Raw genomic sequence first — 19,876 nt, 5'->3', positions numbered from 1 at the left:
CAATAGACTAAAAAGAAGACCCATTCAGCTATAGGAACTAGGTAAGAGAGACATGAATAAAAGACTTTTTTTAATACTTGGTATCCACATTTTTACTATTCAAGCATGACCTTAAAGAAATAATTTATAAAAGGGATGAGAAAATGCCTACCTCATAGTGTTCTTACCTGACATAGTTCAGTGATTTTCATATAGCATAATAGTTAAGAACAAAGACTCTCTAGGTTCAAATCCCAGTTCCTTAGTCTACCTGTTATTTCTATATTATTCAACTTCTCTGATCTTGTTTCCTCATCTGCCTCATAGGGTTGTTGTATTAAATGACTTAATATGTAAAATTGATTAAAACGGCCTAGCACAAAGTAAGTAGTAAATAAGCATTAACTGTTGTTATTATTAAAAATACTCAGTACAAATATAAGTGTGAAGTTGAATGTGAAGGCTAGTCATTTAGCCTCTGCATGAGCCTAGCAAACAACACAGCATCAGTGTTTCAATTAGCAACATTCTGGAATGTGGGGTTCTTTTTTTGCTGTTGTTTTTTACCTGCAAACCATGAGGTATCAGAATCTGGGGTTCTTAATAACATATATCCTTCAGGAATATCAAGAATCTGCCAGCTGGGTCTGGTGCAGTGGCTCGCACCTGTAATCCCAGCACTTTGGGAGGCCAAGCCAGGAGGATCACTTGAGTCCAAGTGTTTGAGACCAGCCTGGGCAACACAGTGAGACCCCAGCTCTACAAAAAATTTTAAAAATTACCCAAGTGTGGTGGTATGCACCTGTAGTCCCAGCTACTCCAGAGGCTGAGGTGGAAGGATCGCGTGAGCCTAGGAAGTCGAAGCTGCAAGTGTGCAGTAATCGCACCACTGCACTCCAGCCTGAGCAACAGAGTCTCAAAAAAGGGGGGCAACCCTGTCTCAAAAAATTAGAAATGATAAAAACAAAAAGAATCTCCCATATTCCTTTGTGATACCACTGGCAGAACCTGAGCAAATTATAACCTCATTCTTTGCTTTAGTTTTCTCCTAAGATCCTCATGTCAGCTTTTTCTCTAGGATCCTGAACTGAGTCACAACTTCCCCACTGAATTCCTGATTTAGGCTCTTTCATGGGCTGTGTCTAGCTCACTCTGGGTGTGGTGCCATGTTTGGCACCATCTCTTCTGAAAACACTGATGTGGTGGAATTCAGCTGTATTTGAGCTGGTTTACCTTGTAATTTTCCACTGGTTTTTTTTTTTTATTAGAATGAGCAAAAGCAGAAAACATAATTACAAGTTCTGTACTTAGCACTATCAAGCCTCCCAAAATCCCAAAGGAACTAAGACTTTTGTCAACTATCTTCTAAGAAGCAGTATTGACAAGTCCCACCCAGACTGCCAATCATTATGATCAAATGAGCTAACATACGTGGTACACCTAGCTCCAAGCAATAAATGCTAATTTCTTTTGACTCTTCCTCTACCTACTTCATCCCCACCCTGAGGGAATGTATGATGAAAAACTTTAGGAAAGAGACTAAAATGGGCATGTGTGGTGGTTTGTTGGAGCACAGCTTGGAGACACTGGCATTCTTGACAACAACTCTGAGTCAAATGTGAATTAATATCAGTCTCCCACTTCATTTTACCTATGTCTCCCAAGTTCCTAAATGTTGGGTCTGATTACATGAATATGTTTGTATCATGATTAATGTTCATATCAGAAACAAAACTGATTCTTTTTATGACTCAGAAGGCAAAATGTTCTACCTTTCAGGCAGAATGTGAAAAATAGGATAACTACTAACTGATGACACCAAACTTAATTTTCTTGCAACTATATAATAAAAAACCAGTCTGACATATGGAGGAAAAATGTATATAGATAATATAGGAAAATGTCAATAATTAATTATTGAATCTAGGTGATTGTTCTTTCGATTTTTTTGCAAGTTAGGGATTTTTCTCAATAAAAAGTTTGGGTAGCAAAGGGCAGGGGGAACTTGACACACTCACAGACTAACACTCCCAGAGTTCAGAAAAATAAATAATTCACTGTCTACACCATCTAGTTCATAGAAAACAAAACTGCTCTGATTTTTTTGCCTCTATTCATAAATTTTACCAAGTCCTATACCAATTTACCTGGATGCTCACAGATTTCCCCCATAAGACTACCACACTCAGAGAAATGGCACAGGGCTGACTAGGAAAAAGAATTCCCATCTGGCAGCCATAAATCCCCAAGCTAACAGTAAGTTGAAATGGGTTGTTCTGATAAGGGTATTTCCAGCCTCTAACACAAAAAACACTTCCAACCAAGGTAACAGTAGAAACCTTTGGCGAGATAATTCTTTAAATTTTTAAATATAAGACGGAAAATACTGAATAAAATCACATAAACCTATGAAAATTAAAATAGTAATATAGAAGCACTAAGTTGTGAGTTTCTACAACCCAAGTGGCAAAAGTGAGGGTTTTTCATCTAAATCGAAATAAGAAAGGAATTCTGCATTTAGTTTTCCATCAACAGTTCAACTGCAGAGAGAATAAATCTATAATATGCTCTTTCATAGGGAACGAAATTAAAATAAGTTAAAGATGGTGACATTTACAACTAGTTTCTGGAACCTGAAGCAGTCCCACAAAAGCTATGCTTTCAACTTACTCTGGGCTCCCAAAATTTTAAAGTTAAATATAAACAAATTATTCATTTCTCCTTTCTTAAGTAATATAGGAGGTAAGAAAAAAGTAGTCCATTTTAATCCAAAACTACTATGTAGAAAACAAAATAAGAATCTAGAAAATTAGACTAGGACATTACTATTAGAACTAACAAGTAGCTGGGAATATAAATCTTGATATCACTACAATTCTCTAGGTGGTTTTTAACAAGCCACTTAACTATATCTTTATGCTAAAATAGAAAACAATATTAACCATACTTTCTGAACTGAAAATAGGCCTATTGAAAATAAATTTGATACCACATGTTCCCATTCGCATGTGGGAGCTAAAAAAAATTGAACTCATAGACGTAGAGAGTAGAACTATGGTTACTAGAGGCTGGGAACAGAATGGGGAAGGGGAGGATGGGGAGTCATGGTACATAGATACAAAATTACAGCTAGATAGGAGGAATAAAGTTCCAGTATTCTATGGCATTACAGAGTAAGTATAGTTAACAGTAATTTAGTGTATATTTTCAATAAATTATTGAAATTTCAATAACTGTCATCTGCTAGTAGTTATCCTATTTTGAACGTTCACAACACAAAGAAATGATAAACGTTTGAGATGATGGGTATGCTAATTATTCTGATTTGATCATTACACAGTGTATACATGCATCAAAATATCACTCCGTATCCTATAAATATGTACGCTTTGCCAGGTGTGGTGGCTCTGGCTCGTGCCTGTAATCCCAGCACTTTGGGAGGCTGAGGCAGGAGGACCGCTTGAGCTGTGGAGTTCAAGACCAGCCTGGGCAACATAGTGAGGCCGTGTTGCTACAAAAAAATAAACAAAAGTAGCCAGGCATAGTGGCACACTCCTGTAGTCCCAGCTATTCAAGAGGTTGAACTGGGAGGATGGCTTAAGCGAGGGAAGTTGAGGCTGTGGCAAACCAAGACAGTGCCACTGCACTCCAGCCTGAGCAACAGAGTGAGACCCTGTCTCAAAAAACTGAATATATAGGTAAGTACAATTATTACATGCCAACTAAAAATAACATAAATAAATAAATTTAAAATCAAGGGCCACATAAATGCTTATTAACAAATAATAATAATGTGAGAACAAATGATGTGAGAGCTGGGAAGGAGTCAATACCCAAAGGATATGTATCTACAAACCTAGTGGATAAGCAATCTTTAATGAAGTTATCTTTTTAAACCTTCAAGTAAATAGTGAATCTGATTGCAAACTATCAAATCTGGCCTCACCACAATAAACATCAAAGGCAGTGAACATATAATGAATCAACATGAAATATAATTCAGCAGCCAGCCCTGTAAGTTTTTGCCTGTAATCTTGAATTCACTGAAATATAGATTCCAAATAATTTCCCAAAATCCAAGCTTCAGCATTTCAGTCTGGGCTCTGTTAAAGAATTTATCCTAGATGCCTGGAATAAACTGGATTAGTTTAACCAGGTTCTGTTGCCTAGCTATGGAATGATAGAGCACCTCCCTGGAAGTGGATAGAATCCAATGTTCTTCAATAGAACTTTCTCAAGATACATCTCAGCTAATCACTTCTAAGAGCATTCTGAATACAGACTAAGAACTATTTTCTAAAAACTTCCAAGTCAAATTCAATCATTAATAACAGCACAGTGAAAAAAATCTTTGTTCAAATCCCAGCTTGGCCACTTGTTAGATATAGAACCGTGAACCCTTTGTCTAGGTGTAGAACTGATCTGCTGTGAAATGGTAATAATGACATCTAAGCCAAAAAGATATGAGTTAACTCTGCTTATCCTAACTGAATCTAGTTTTGGGGTTATTTCGAAGATTAAATAAAATAATATGCCCAATTAGCATGGCATATGACACAAAATGTCAGTAGCAACCAAATGTTTCCTTGTCCTTACCATTTCTAGCTTTTCTTCTTCGATTTCATCCACTTTTAAATTTTATCCTCCCTAGCAAAAGCCTATAGCATCTGCTTTGAGTCATGATGAGACACACAATATAATAAGGAAAATAGTACACTTAGTGTTTACTATGAGCCAGTAACTGAGCTATGTATTTTATATAGTTTATCTCAATCCTTAAAACTTTCACTAGGTGGTTATATTATTCCAGTTCACAGTCAAAAAACTGAGGCTAATGGATGAGATAATTTGCCCAAAGTTGCTTGGTTACCACAATCATTTTTACTTTTACTCTACCAAGTACCTCTCTCCAATCACTATCTTGTTCCTTCCCCCACAGAAAACCATTACCTTAACATTTCTGGTAACCACTTTCTTATTCTCCTTTATATTTCACTATATATGTATACATCTACAAACAATATTGATTAGTTTTGCCTATTCTTAACTATTTTACAAAGGGAATCAGAGGACTGCATTCTTTTATGTTCTGTTTATTTCGATATCATATAAGTAAGGAGCTCAATCCATGTTGTTCTGCCTTACCTATGGTTCATCCATTTTCATTGTATAATATTCTACTGTATGAACATACTATAATTTATTTATCAATCATATTATTTTTGGACATCTGAACTGTTTCCATGTTTTAGCTACTGTGTACATTTGTGCTGTGAACACTTCCTTTACATGTAACCTGAATTTTGGGAAATGCACCAAAATTTCTTTAGGGTAGTAGTCTTCAAACAAACACAGATCTACACAAAGGGTAAACAAAGGGTACATAAAGAATATACAAAGACTTTCCAAATGTTAAGTGTGCATATTGTGTTTCACGAATCTAACTCCAGACCCACAACTTTCACATACACTCTTTCCTAAAATAAGAACAGGCTGCATTTAACATAGAGTAACTTTACAAAATAATGGCTTATCCCTCACCAATCCCAAATCGTACTATCGTGCATTGGTTCCAAATATAAAACGCACAGAAAGGTAAAATGCTTAGTCTTGAGAGGAAAGAACTACCAACTAAGAGTAATGTAATAAATTCTATAATGGAGATATGAACAGGTATGGTCTTTAGAAGTAAATAAAATAAACTACTGAACTAGCTGGAAGAGTCAGGAAAAAAAAGAGATGACATTTGAACTAGGCCTTGAAAAGTAAGTATGGCTGTCAGGTAGAAAATGATGAAAAGAACACTTCTTGCAAACAGGTTAGCGAGGTACATAGGTGTAAGAGGAAGTCACTGGGTAGAGTTTCAGGAAAAATGATTAAAGGGGGATAACTCAACTAGAAGATGAGCTCCTTTTGCCTCTGAAGAGGTATAGACTTGAAATAGAAGAGGGTATATAAGAAAAGAGGATGCCAAAATAATTTGTACCCAGAGTAGGAAGTATGACATGGGCAAAAAGCTGGTAAATAGTATGTAGAGACGTATTAATAAAAGGGAAGAGAAGAGTATGTTGAGAAAATAACTCAGCATCCACCAAAGCCATGGTATGCCAGCAGGAGCTGCTCTAAATCTCAGTCCAGGAAAGAGGTGTCCCCTGGGGCTCATGAGAGATAAATACAAATTTATTAACAACTAATTACCCTCTTGCTAATCACTGCCATGTTTTTCAGTACACTCACATTAATCGTCATATGTAAACATCCTGTCACATGCTAAACAGTTGCCCTTGCAGAAGCAGCTCAGTTTTGATCAAACACAGATAATCTGCCAGTTGGCTTGATGTGGAGCTCTTTTTCGAAACCACTGTTTCTCTAACTATGGCATCTTAAGTATGTGTCACATAAGTCTCCAACTGGCAGTCACATGGATCTCTTAACACAGTATCAGCTGCTCTGAAATGAGAACTGCCTAACTTTAGGGTGACCAGAGCTCACCAAAGTAAATGTCACATAACCTTTATTTTTAGTCAAACAATCCCAAATGTAATCCTGAGATTTGGTGACTATTACCCGATATCTTGAGGAGATATAGAGAAATAAACAGAAAAAAAATATTCATATAAAACATACTAATAATCGAAAACACTTTAATCAGTTTCTACCACTTTATAAATACCTATGTCCTCTGTTCACTTCTTGGAGAAGGTGCTGATAGATTATGATCAAACCAGAAGCAGATAAATAAATTCATGGACTGTTATTTGATAAATGACCAAAGAAACACTGAGCACCTACCATGACTCACTTACTGTATATAACAGGTGATAGAAACAAGGAATTCATAAACCTGCTCAGGAAACAAATGTGAACAAGTACACATAATGAGCAAATTGCTAAAACAGAAATATATAAAATAGGAAATAGAAGTAGGAAAGAAATTAACAAAGAAATTCTAAGAGGAAATGAGTCAGGAAAATATCATAGAAGAGATGCCATCTCATCCCCTTGATTACTAGGATTCTATCCAGCAGAGGTAAAGGGAGGAAAGGAAAGAGATGAAATTCAAAGCAAGTACAAAGGTAGAGCAAAGGCAAAAGCATGGAAGTACAAAAACACATGCAGTCGTCTAGAAATAACAATTAGTCCAGTGTGGCTACATCAGTGGTTCTCAAGCCTAACTGGAAAAGGAGGGGTCTGGGCACATACTTTTTTGTCATTTCACAGATATTTCTGAGGTACAGACAGGTATGAGAATCACTGGGCTAGAAATAGAGATTACTAGGGTTGGAAGATAGAATTAGAGAAGAAGAGAGCCAGAGGTTAGGCCAGGGCTAGACTGAAAAGGCCTTAAAAGCCAGGATGGACCTCTAATCGGCCCCTCTGAAAATTAGTTCTATATAAACATAATTTTGGTGAAAGGAACAAGACATTTCATCACATTTGGATTCCAGTTCCTCCCAAAATATTAAAAATATCTTTTGTAAGCAATAAATCAAACAAGTTTCTAAACAAGTGAATGACTCCTGACTAACACGGTGAAACCCCGTCTCTACTAAAAATACAAAAAAATTAGCCGGGCATTGTGGTGGGCGCCTGTAGTCCCAGCTACACGGGAGGCTGAGGCAGGAGAATGGCGTGAACCCAGGAGGCAGAGTTTGCAGTGAGCCAAGACCACGCCACTGCACTCCAGCCTGGGTGACAGAGTGAGACTCCATCTCAAAAAAAAAAAAAGCCTCATAATGTTTTAACAAGCTTGGTTTACATAATCCTTTTCCCCCACTAGACAATGTGTTCTTCAAGAACAGGAACTCTATTTTATTCATCTTTCTATCCTGAACACATATTAGGCACTAAATAATTTATTTTTTAACAAATGAATCTCTTCACCTCCACTTTCATGTCTCTATCTTCCCCTTCTGGCCCACAGCGCTTGTTTAGAATCCCAATTAAAAAAAAAAAAAAAAGTCTTCCTATCCCATAAATCTTGGCATACGCCAGTACACATAGGCCCTCTACCTTGCACGACCCATGTTACTCAACATAGTGAAGATTTGGAGGAAGAATGCTCCTAGACATTCCCACTCATTTTCATTGCTAGAGGAGACAGCTAGCTCAATCTGCAACCAGAGGCAATATCACTCCATCCTCAGGAGAGCACCCATAAAAGAGGAGGGGATAATTTATCAAGAGGAAATAAGATTATATTACAAAGTAAACTTCCCAAAAAGGCAGAGTTAATGCTACACAAATATATCTCAATTTAAAATACTTCTCAGAAGGGGAGGCACAGAGTAAATTAAGCTTCTGAGAGGACTTCAAATTGAGGAAGGGAACTTTAGATAAAAGGAATGGGAGTCATAGGAATTGGGATCTATGAGCATCATCATGCTCATAGCCAATGGGCACAACTGACCACACCATAATTTTCTTTGATTTATCTCTTCCCACACTAACTAGGCAGCATTAATTTGGTCCTCTTCCTCAGCAAGGATGATCTTCTGAAGGGATAAGGAAAGAGCTGTTTTTACAAAATATTCCTCAGTTTTTGCTATATCTCTGCCTAGTCCTGACAAAATAAGTCCCTCTTCTCCGATCCTCTCAGAAAAGGAAGGTACTCTAGCTAGCTAAAGACCTTCCTATTTTTTAGTTTAATGTGGGAAAAGAGATAATAAAAAGATAAGAGAAGGTCTTAATATAGTAGAATATAAAAGATAAAATGATCTAGAATTTGGACATTTTATAAGAAAAGGAACAAAGTAGGGAATGGATTGGAGGGAAAAGACTAAGTAAAATATACATATGTGGCTGGGTGCAATGGCTCACGCCTGTAATCCCAGCACTTTGGGAGGCCAAGGTAGGCAGATCACTTGAGGTAGGGCGCTTGAGACCAACCTGGCCAACATGCCAAAACCTCATCTCTACTAAAAATACAAAAATTAGCCAGCCATGGTGGCAGGCACCTGTAATCCCAGCTATTCAGGAGGCTGAGGGATGAAAATCACTTGAATCCAGGAGGCAGAGGTTGCAGTGAGCCAAGATCGCGCCACTGCACTCCAGCCTGGGAGACAGAGCGAGACTCTAAAATTAAATTAAATTAAGAATGTAAGGGCTCCCTCAAGAAATCATTCCAGCATTACAACACTAGGAAATATTATCATAAACGCAAAGCCAGAGAAGAATAGCCAAAACAGTATACTTTGCTAACAGCCAAAGTTAAGGAGAACAGGCACCAGATTTGGATTAGAGAATCTAGCTTAAATCCAAATTCCCCAACTAACTAAACTTTAAGATCTCAAGCAATTCACTTCACCTCTCTGGGACTCAGTTTATATGGAATGCAGAACTTGAAATGAGCTTCAAGGATACTACAGTGTATCCTTGCCTTTATCACCCACTCTCTAGATGGTGCTCTTAAAACTCCTCTTAACTTTTATAATCTGTAAATAAAACCATCACGTAGATAGCCTGCATTCCCTCTCCGAACATTTGTGCAGTCTAGAAAAATTAAGCCAGACCCCATTTACCCTTCTGCTATTAGCTAAATATATAATATGATAAGAAAATGGAGGGATATTCATAATACTAGTCCCTCTACTCTTGTGGATACTTTGAAAATGTATATAATGAAAAGTTTATTATCTAGAAAATACCAGAATAAATTTTGATATATTCTGTTTATTAAAAAGGAAAAGAAAAACATGATTGAAAGTAATATTTTTGTCACATGTTAACACCCACTATAAAAGTAATATGTTATTTCTATATTGGTTTTTACCGATCTCTTTTACCATCTTGGGATTCAGTTAATCTAGGACTAAACAGTAATTTTACTTAACTACAAACTGAATCAAATGTTAAATCACAAAGAATAAATTTACCACAAGTTAAACCAATTTATTTTCTAAAAATGCTAAACTGTATCAAAATATTTGCCAAAATAATATTTTATTTGATTCAAGTTCTAGATTAAATGAATATCCTACTATGTACCTGTCATCCAGCTTCACTAATTATCAGGCCAGGCGCAGTGGCTCATGCCTGTAATACCAACACTTTGGGAGGCCAAGGTGGGCAGATCACCTGATGTCAGGAGTTCGAGACCAGCCTGGCCAAAATGGTGAAACCTTGTCTCTACTAAAAATACAAAAATTAGCTGGGCGTGGTGGTGAGCACCTGTAATCCCAGCTACTCAGGAGGCTGAGGCAAGGGAATCACTTGAACCTGGGAGGCGGAGGTTGTAAGCTGAGACCACGCCACTGCACTCCAGCCTGGACAACAAAGCGAGACTTCGTCTCAAAATAAATAAATTAATTAATTAATAATAATTATCAGCATATGAAGAATTTTGTTTCATCCCTACCCCCACTCTCAATGGAAAAAACTAACCACTCAAAAAAGGGATGATGCAACAAATTTCACTTCCTATATTTCTAATATTTTGTGAACTGTTGTTTTCCTTGAGAAGAAAAATATATCTGACATTCAGAAAAATTACTTAACATGATTTTTCAAGTTAAGAATTTGAGTATACTGCCAAAGAGAATCTCAATAAACTCTGCTCTCTTAATTTTCTCTTTACATCCCTTGGGACTAGCACAGTAACTGACAAAGTAGATATTTAAGAAATGTTTATAAACTAAATAAATAAGAACACCTACAAAGACAAAAAGTAAATCTGGCCATTTTCCATCCTGAAGATTTACCTCTTGCAAAAGACAAACATAAAAAATGAGAATTCATTCTGTGTAACTCTAGAGAGCAGAGAAAAATAATTACATCTAATTTTTAACAATTCTTAAGCTACATTTATCACAAACTCATGGTCACCTTAACCAAATTCTAATTGAAAAAAAAAAGTCATACAAAATTTGAATACTTTTTTTAAAAGTTAAACTCTGATCTGTAACATACTGGCCTAAAATAGCACCATGCTAGACATTTTTAATACTAATCAAAACAACTATGTGGAGACTCAAAAGTGCTAAGTAGCACATATTTGTGAGACACCTAAGCAGGTTCTAAGATTCCAAGAGAAAGGAAGTATATATATGGTGACCCACACACTTTGCCATTTTCAAATATTTGGTCCCTTAGGTTGCCATAAACCATAAAAATTCCATTATTTCAGCAAATAGTAACTAAAGTATTCCATATTATATATATTTTTATTTTAAGTTTTAAAGACTGAGCCACAAAATATAGGGAACACAGGCCAAAGCAACACCATAATTACTCATAAAAACATGGAGAAGATGATACGTGTCACACACATACAGTTATAAAGTTCACTAATAACCCAGTAAAATAAAATCCTGTGCAACTGGGTAACAACAACAACAATAAAAAGCTTGATGGTAATATGAGATAACAACAATAATGAATTTATTTCCAGGTATAATTATATGTAGTCATTTGACCTACATATAAAATGTGTTCTAAGGTTGGGTGTGGTGGCTCACGCCTGTAATCCTAGCACCTTAGGAGGCCAAGGTAGGTGAATTGCTTGAGCCCAAGAGTTTAAGACCAGCCTGGGCACACATGGGAAACCTCGTCTCTACAAAAAAATACAAAAGTTACCCAGGCATGGTAGCACGCTCCTGTAGTCCCAGCTACTTGGGAGGCTGAGGCGGGAGAATTGCTTGTGTCCAGGAGGTCAAGGCTGCAGTGAGCCAAGATCTCACCACTGCACTCCAGCCTGGGTGACAGAGTGAGACCCTGTCTCAAAAAAAAAAAAAAGACATAAAATAATAAAATAAAATATGTTCTAAGCAGGGGCTCAGGCCTATAATCCTAGCATTTTAGGAGGCCGAGGTGGGCAGATCACCTGAGCCTAGGAGATTGAGACCAACCTGGGCAACATAGCAAAACCCCATCTCTATTAAAAATACAAAAATTAGCCTGGCATGGGGGCATGTTCCTGTAGTCCCAGCTACTCAGGAGGCTGAAGTGGGAGGACCAGTTGAGCCCAGGAGGCTGAAGCTGCAGTGAGCTATGACGGCACCACTGTACTCAAGCCTGAGCCAAAGAGCAAGACCCTGTCTCAAAAAAGTAAAATAAAATGTGTTCTAAAGTTTTAAAATGTACTTTAATATAACAACCTATGCACAAGAAACTGTATGTTTTTAAATGTTTATAAAAAGAATACCCTTTCCTTTTTGAAGAAATAGGAAAACCAAAACAAAACACCTGATTTCTAACATAGAGGTAAGATAATTATTATTCAGAATTCAAAGTTTCTCACTATTTTAAAATAGTGGCTCAACATGGTGGCTCATGCCTGTAATCCCAGCACTTTGGGAGGCCAAGGCAGGCGAATTGCTTGAGCTCAGGGGTTCAAGACCAGCCTGGGAAACATGGCAAAACCCCATCTCTACAAAAAATACAAAAATTAGCTGGACATGGTGGCATGCACCTGTAGTCCCAGTTGCTCCAAGAGGACTTAAGTGGGAAGATAGTTTGAGCCCTGGAGGCAGAGGCTGCAGGGAGCTAAGATCATGCCCCTGCACTCTAGCCTGGGCAACAGAGCAAGACCGTATCTCAAAAAAAAAAAATAGTACACAGGCATTAAAAATTGCCAATTTACCAAATGTAAATATAAAAAGAATTTATGAAATAATCGATTTTAAAAAGTAAAATGCATAAATGTGTTTTTTCAAGTATCCGTAAAGAATAAAATATATAGTTTTTATTGATCACTTATTATTCCCAGGCATTCTTCTAAGCTCTATATATGTAACTATTCATTTAATTTTTATAACAATTTTTTGAGATAAGCACTATTCTTATCACCCACTTAAATGATGAGTAATCAAAGGAAAGATAATTGATTTAACCAAAGTGTAAAAAGCCAGAGTTCAAAACTAGGCAGGAGGACTTCAGAAAGTTATGCCATTCTGCCTGTCATAAAAAAATCAAAATGCCTGTTGTTTAATTTTTAGGTAAATTTTTTAACTTAAAAATGTTTCTTTTCAAACTATTTTGAAGTTAATTTAGTAATAATAACTATTAATAACAGGAAACATTTAATAAAAGCACTGACTACAAGATAGACATCATTTCTCACAACAGCCTTGTAAGACAGCTCCCCTTATTAGCTCCATTTTACAGATGAGAAAAGTGAGGCACACAAAGATAAAGTGACTCACCCAAGGTCACACAGTAAATAAGTAATAGAGCCAGAAAGGGAATTCAAGTAATCTAACTCCAGAGTCTGGACTTGGACTCTTAACTACTACACCATAATAAAATTTAGGTAATAAAAAGAGATAAGCCAACATTATTTTTATGATACCTTTTATAATACCTGAATAGAACTGGATCTAAAGTCAAGATGATGTACACTCTATCAACGACGTAAAATAATGGACTTTCTCCATCTACCTAAAGGAACAAATATTATGATATCCTCTTTCCCTCTCATTCTCTACTGTGGTGATTACAAATAACCAGTTTTTCAAAGCTTGCTAAAGAAACATTAAAAACATGAAAGAAACATTAAAGTGCATTACAGTGCTTAGGAATATCAGAATAGGTATTTGGGCTTGGTAGAACTGTGACAGATACAAAAGTTCAGTTCAGATATATGCCCCAAATTAGGAAGCCCCTTGTTATCTGCAGAAAATGGCACTTTGAAAATAAGCCCTGCATAGAACAGCAATTTCTACTGAGGTATAGAAAGAAAACATTAGCATCCCTGCTCTATCAATAACTGTATCTTGTCCTTTTAAATTTCTATATTTCTGTGTATGTTTGATAACATACATAAATATTTTAGTACTTGCAAATAATGTATAATTAAAGACACTTAAAAGAAGGTAAGTGTGCTCTCTGTTTATCAATAGGTCAAAAAATGTAGAGACAATTAACAAAATGAAAAAATACATCACTGAAAAAATGGTTTGACTTTATTTTAAAGATTTTCTTTTCACCTAAAGTTTCAGCATATTTTTAGTTGTTTCACTGGTCTCCAGATGATTCCTAAAGCACTATGTTGATGGACTGTCTCTATCCTGCAGTAAAGGCCCTTTACAGAAACTTTCAATAAAACTTATGAAGGATAAATAATGCGGCTGTCATCTAAGAAGGTGCTTTCTGTAACATGAAAATAAAGAAATGACTGGAACAGTGTTTTGAAGCTCACCAAGATTAAATAATCCTATTAAAACCACGATGGAAATTTGAAGGGGTACTGTAGAACTAAGGACCCTCTCTCCATTCCATACCTATCAGAATTCTTATTTGCTCCAAGAAGAGTCATTGTCTGTCTTAAAGAAAATCTTTCTACCATAAGAAGATTCATGTAAAAGAAGTTATTACAGTCTCCTTAAAACCATTTCATTTTATAGGCGAAGTGCAGGTACTGTTAGCGTAAGTCTCAACTCATACTGCCTTTCTGGAAGGCAGTTTGGCAATATGCATCAAGATTTTAAATGCACATCTCCTTTGACCCAGCAATATCATTTCTTGGAATTCATAATAAGATTACTAGACACATATGCAAAGATGTAGTATAAGAACTTGTGGCTGGGCACGGTGGCTCATGCCTGTAATCCCAGCACTTTGGGAGGCCAAGGCAGGCGGATCACAAGGTCGGGAGTTCAAGACCAGCCTGACCAACATGGTGAAACCCCATTTCTACTAAAACTACAAAAAAAATAGCCGGGCATGGTGGCACATGCCTGTAATCTCAGCTACTCAGGAGGCTGAGGCAGGAGAATCGCTTGAACGTGGGAGGTGGAGGTTGCAGTGAGCCGAGATCACACCACTGCACTCTAGCCTGGGCAACAGGGCAAGACTCCGTCTCAAAAAAAAAAAAAAAAAGTATCTGCTAAAAAACTGCAATCTAAATGCTTACCACTATCATTGGCTAAATATATTGTGCAATCTATATAACACTATACTTAATATATATCTGTGTCGATTGTATATTGTTGACTTTTAATAGGCTATATCAAGTATAAATTGAACCATTTTAAATAAAATTATAAATGTATATAAATGCATAGGAAAACATTTGAAATGTTTACCAAAACATTTACCATATTGATAATGTGGCTTTAAGTAATTTTTTCTTTTATCATTAAGCTTTTCTGTATGGTTTGAATTATGTTACTATATAGTTGTATTATTTCAAAATCAGAAAGAAAAGGCCCTTTTCATCTTGGGAAAAAAATTATAAGATTCCAATAGTTTTCTCAAAGACCTAAAACTACTTCCTTTCATGCTAGATGCTATGAAGTACAGATACAGAAAATAACAATTTTATCTTACAGCAGTGGTTCTCAAAGTGTGGTACCTGAACCAGTAACATGAGCATCATTTGAAACTAGATTGAAAGGCAAATTCTCAGGCCCTACCCCAGACCTATTGAATTAAAAACTCTGAGGCTGGAGCCCAGCAATCTGTATTAACAAGCCCTCCCAGTGGTTCTGATACACTCCGGTTTGAAAAACACTTCTTAAGATGAATTCAAAACGTGGTGACCTGAAAGACCAATTTAAACTCCTCTTGGAATTGTTAGTGCCACATAAATCTCAAACAAATACAGGTAATGTCTCCACCAGTAGATCCTGCTTGCTGATAAACTTTGGGGGATAAAGACCCCAAGCATATTCAAAATATCAGAAATAAGACAGTAACCCCAAGTGCACTGACCTGCACCATGACTAATACTGATGCAAAAAGAACAAATAAAATTCCCAAAACCAACTATAGAAACAACATCTCAAAACAGTAAATAATATAAAAAGCTTAGTGCTACCCAGGGCAACTCTCTGGAAATTCTGAGCAAAAAAAAAAACAAATGAACTTGGAATCCCAACTGACCACACAATGACAGAATCACAACTGAGTAATAACCAAATCTCTGGCAAAGATGTGAGGTTTATTCAACATACAATGAAGCTATTAACTGGATCTAAGCACTGTCATCTCAACATGGCAAGAACATCCATATTAAGGCTTCATTTACGAAATTGTGAACAAACTAAACACATCAAAAATGAAAGTCCAAAACACTTTGAGAGCAAATTACGAGCTCCTTTCTGCAAGGGAAGAAAAAAAATGCTGTTAGTATTAAAATAAGGAAAATGTGGGAGAAATAATAAACACAGAGAAAAAGGAATGAATACATAGACCACTTAAAATTATTACATCTATAAATGCAACTTTAAAGAGTTCTCATTTAGTTTTGAAAGAAACTTTTACTACTTAAAAGTGGGTCTACACTTGCCTGCTGGTACCTTTCCGTTATTCAAGACACTTGGCTGCCATCTGCTGTATAATTGTCCTAATAAATATACAAATCTACATTGTCTAAGCTATAAATGGTACAACCTTAGATATGGTACAGCTGAGTACTATACAACCAGCACAACTGTACAAAGAAACTATACTTAAAATTAACCTAAGTTAGGCCATACCCGAACTTCCATAGTAAATTAGAAATCTTAAGACATCAGAGTATATAGTTCATAGAGGTTAGGCTGACAGGAGCCTCCCAGCTATGTATATCACCTAAAGCTTCATCTTTACAAGTTATTAGTGATAAAGCAACAGAGCTCTGGGATTCTACGTTCAGGCAGACAAAGAATAGGTTGTTCTCTGACCCTTGGCTTTCCATCAAACAGGAATGATACTGCTTTGACTAGTGATTCTACGATGTAGAAAAAGCAAAACTAGTTCAAGAATTTTCCTGTAGACTCATTCTCTTCATACGCTTCTGAGTGAATTTAATTTTTATTTACTTGTTTATTTAATTGGTCTGACTGCCTATTTTATCTATTATGCCTCAGAGAACAAGAATGCTACAATAGACAAGGTCTAATGCAGCTCTTCCTAGAGCGCATAGGAAAATGACGGATCTGCTTATTAGTAAATCATTATTATAGTGACAACATACTGATTTGGATAAAATGTCATTTAAAAATTTTATCTGATGAACAGAACCTAATGGTGCAAAACAACAGCACCAGAAATAATTTTGCAAAAAATGCTCATATTTCTACTCAAGTATACAACAATCTGAATTTCTGGACCAGATAAAATTATCACTTATCCTTCATTTAAACTTTTTTTTTAATTTTTTGAGATGGAGTTTCGCTCTTGTCACCCAGGCTGGAGTACAATGGCACAATCTCAGCCCACTGCAACCTCTGCCTCCTGGATTCAAGCAATTTTCCTGCCTCAGCCTCCCGAGTAGCTGGGATTACAGGCGCGCACCACCACACCCAGCTAATTTTTTTGTATTTGTAGTAGAGACGGGGTTTCACCATGTTGGCCAGGCTGGTCTCAAACTCTGACCTCAGGTGATCCACCCGCCTTGGCCTCCCAAAGTGCTGGGATTACAGACGTGAGCCACCACACCCGGCCAGCCTTTAAACTCTTAAAAAAGATATCCCAGATACCATCTCCATACATGATTGGCCTTAGAGATTAGCCAACTGAGAAAACCAAGGAGAATCAAGAGAATTTCAAAGTATTTCTAGTAACGTTGCAATAAAATGAAAACCTTCTAGAACTCGGCCTCAAACATCTTGAGAAATTTCTCTCCTTCTATCAACAAACTGCTGTAACCTAAAGCTGATCTAAGCAATATGAGACTTGTCCTCCTGGTGCCTAGTTTGTCAAAGACTGCCAAGCAGCAAAAACAAAATGCCTCACAAAGTTTGTGAAATGGTGTGAGAAATAAAAGCACAATGATTACACCTGTGATTTTTTTTTTCTTTTTTAGAATTAACTTATAATAAATGTCTGACTTATTTTAGTAAGTCTGGTAACAGGGACAAATTCTGGATCATGTTGTCCAAAGCATGAATTTGATAACTGAGGTGATGTCAGTTTACATCTGGTGCACCTTTGTAGGCTTAGTTTTCCCAGCTTTATAAACTGCCAGAACTTTGTATACTGAAAGAGCCTACTTTCTTTTTCTTTTAATGGCAAAACATATAATTTTACTATTTATTTTTAGTATTTGTCAAGGCATAATCAACAAATGAAAATTATATAAATTTATGCTGTACAACATGATGTTCTGATATATGTATACATTGTGAAATGATTAAATCAAGGTAATTAGCATATCTGTCACCTCACATACTTTTTTTTGTGGTGAGAACATTTAAGAGCTACTCTTAGCAATTTTCAAATATACAGTACTTTATTATTAACTATAGTCACCATGATGTACAGTAGGTCTCTTAAAGATTTTCATCTTGTCTAACTGAAACAACATACTTTGACCAGTATCTCCCCATTCTGTCCTCCTCCAGCCTCTGGCAACCACCATTCTACCCTCTGCTTCTATGAGTTACATTTTTTTCAATTCCACATATAAGTGAGATCATGTAGTATTTCTCTTTCTGTGCCTGGCTTCTTTCACTTAGCATAATTCCTTCCAGGTTCATCCATGTTGTCACAAATGACAGGATTTCCTTCTTTCATAAGGCTCAATAGTATTCCACTGTATATATAAATATATTTTCTATTTTTTCTTTTTTTATAATTTCAACTTTCATTTTAGATTCAGGGGTACATATGCAGGTTTGTTAATGGGTATATAGCATGATGCTATACAAATCCCATCACTAGGAGGCATCATGTTTGAGGTACAAATCCCATCACTAGGTGGTGACACAGTACCCAATAGGTAGTTTTTCAACCCACACTCCATTCCTTCTCTCCCCACTGAGTAGTCCACAGTGCCTACTATTCCCACCTTTATGTCCATGTGTACTCAACATTTAGCTTCCACTTATAAGTGAGAATATGCAGTATTTGGTTTCCTGTTCCTGTGTTAATCTGCTTAGGAATATGGCCTCCAGCTGCATCCATGCTGCTGCAAAGATCATGATTTCATTCATTTTTATGGCTGTACAGTGGTCCATGGTGTTCACGTACCACATTTTCTTTATCCAATCCACCACTGATGGGCAAAGACCAGGTTGATTCTATGTCTTTGCTATTGTAAATGGTGATGCGATAAACATACAAGTGGTTGTGTCTTTTTGGAAGAACAATTTATTTTCCTTTAGGTATATACCCAGTAATGGGATTGCTGGATCAAATGTTAGCTCTGTTTTAATTTCTTTGAGAAATCTCCAAACTACTTTCCACAGTGGCTGATCTAATCTACATTCCCACCAGCAGTGAATAAGCATTCCCTTTTCTCTGCAACCTCAGCAGCATCTATCATTTTCTGACTTTTTAATAACAGCCAATCTGAGTAGTGTGAGATGGTATGTCATTGTGGTTTTGATTCGCATTTCTCCAATGATTAGTGATGTTGAGCTTTTTTTTTCATATGCTTGTTGGCTCTGTGTGTGTCTTCTTTTGAAAAGTGTTCATGGCCTTTGCCCACTTTTGAATGGGGTTTTGTTTTTTGCTTGTTACTTTAAGTCCTTATAGGCTGGATATTAGACCTTTGTCAGATGCATAGTTTCCAAATATTTTCTCCCATTCTATAGGTTGTCTGTTTTCTCATTTGATAGTTTCTTTTGATGCACAGAAACTCTTTAGTTTAATTAGGTCTTATTTGTCAATTTTTGTTTTCATTGCAATTGCTTTGGTGTCTTCATCATGAAATCTTTGGCCGTGCCTGTGTCCAGAACGGTATTTCCTAGGTTCTCTTCCAGAGTTTTCATAGCTTTAGATTTTACAGTTAAGTCTTTAATCCATCTTGACTTGATTTTTGTATATGGTATAAGGAAGGAGTCAGTTTCAGTCTTCCGCATATGGTTAACCAGTTACCCCAGCACCATTTATTAAATGGGGAGTGCTTTCCCCATTGCTTGTTTTTGTTGATTTTATCAAAGATCAGATGGTTGTAGGTGTGTGACTTTATTTCTTGGCTCTCTAGTCTGTTCCATTTGTCTGTATGCCTGTTTTGGTACCAGTACCGTGC

At 36.5% G+C, this 19,876-nt stretch overlaps 1 protein-coding gene across 4 annotated transcripts in view; it reads right to left on the bottom strand.

Annotated features, from left to right (window-relative positions):
• EXOC6B (exocyst complex component 6B) overlaps positions 1-19,876 on the bottom strand; it is a 660,637-nt gene that overhangs the window by 622,143 nt on the left and 18,618 nt on the right.

Source organism: Pongo abelii, chromosome 12 (genome assembly GCF_028885655.2).
Source record: "Pongo abelii isolate AG06213 chromosome 12, NHGRI_mPonAbe1-v2.0_pri, whole genome shotgun sequence".
In the NCBI taxonomy this organism is placed as follows: Eukaryota; Metazoa; Chordata; class Mammalia; order Primates; family Hominidae; genus Pongo; species Pongo abelii.
Note: the sequence above shows the minus strand (reverse complement) of the source record. Positions and strands in the feature narration are given on the sequence as shown.